This window comes from Chiloscyllium plagiosum, chromosome 39, assembly GCF_004010195.1.
Source record: "Chiloscyllium plagiosum isolate BGI_BamShark_2017 chromosome 39, ASM401019v2, whole genome shotgun sequence".
Classification (NCBI taxonomy): domain Eukaryota; kingdom Metazoa; phylum Chordata; class Chondrichthyes; order Orectolobiformes; family Hemiscylliidae; genus Chiloscyllium; species Chiloscyllium plagiosum.
Genome location: NC_057748.1, coordinates 21977309 through 21978473, shown reverse-complemented (window position 1 = coordinate 21978473; position 1165 = coordinate 21977309). Strand labels below are relative to the sequence as shown.

At 49.4% G+C, this 1165-nt stretch overlaps 1 non-coding gene across 1 annotated transcript; it reads right to left on the bottom strand.

The window, feature by feature from the left end:
• Nucleotides 1-351: 351 nt before the first annotated feature.
• Nucleotides 352-502, bottom strand: LOC122542382. The gene has a single exon (XR_006309793.1). It is a non-coding gene; the product is annotated as a U12 minor spliceosomal RNA (small nuclear RNA).
• Nucleotides 503-1165: the final 663 nt, after the last annotated feature.

Sequence of the window (1165 nt, the reverse complement as noted above, 5' to 3'; positions counted from 1 at the left end):
AAAACATGATTGCCCTAGTTTTTTTTTTAACTTCAGGCTAAATATTCTTAACACTCATTCACTAATTGGACCAGAAAACAAAACTTAAGCCTGCCTGTACTTTCAGAATTATACTTCGATCATTCAGTGGAGAAAATAATACCATCAAATAAGGTTAACCCATAAGGACTAGTCCACTTGTAGTAAATGCAGCGTGTCTCATTTGGTTGCAGAATAATATTGAACGCACCCTGCCATGCATGCTGCTGGACCCAAGTGCCCCTGACAGCCAGCCGAGCATCACAGGATTAGACTTCAATGTCATTGAAGGAAAGCGATCGGCTTTTGTTAGGTTTGGTTGGAAGGGGGGGTCGGGCAGATCACGACACCGCGGCATCCCGCAAAGTAGGCGGGTCACCAGCAGGGCGACCTTTACCCGGTCAAAAATTCCTCTCGCACAAACTGGCGAGGACCCGGGCGTCACCCCGGACCGTTATTTTCCTTACTCATTAGTTTAAGGCATAAAGGTAAATTCCTAACAACGTCAACCTAATCACACTCAGTACACTTTAATGTCAGGGTGGCTGCAACAAAACCCGGCTTCAAGTGGCTCCAATTGACATTACCTACCTTGAGAAGACATTTTCCCTCCCCAGCAAACGGGGGCATCTCCTGAAACCTGTGGGGAAAGTAACGGGTAAAGGGGAATAATATTATGCAAAGTAGGGTGACTGAGGCATTATGGGATTTGTCCCCGGGCACCATGAGGATTGTGGGAGTTGTATGCGCGGGTGTTGTGGGAGTTGTAGGCAAAAACAATGCAGATGCTGGAAACCAGATTCTGGATTAGTGGTGCTGGAAGAGCACAGCAGGTCAGGCAATATCCAAAGTGCAGTAAAATCGACGTTTCAGGCAAAAGCCCTTCATCAGGAATAAAGGTGCCAGACTACCACTGCGCCCCCTTTATCTGCTGGCTTGATGGTGAGGTTGGGATTGGAGCAGAGGGATTGGAGGGCTGGTATTGTCCCCAACCTGTCTACCCCCCCTCCCCAACTCCAACCTCTCACCCTCACAACGCGCAGCCCTCCAATCCCTCTGCTCCCATCCTGACCTCACCATCAAGCCAGCGGACAAAGGGGGCGCAGTGGTAGTCTGGCACACTGACCTCTACATCGCTGAAGCCCAA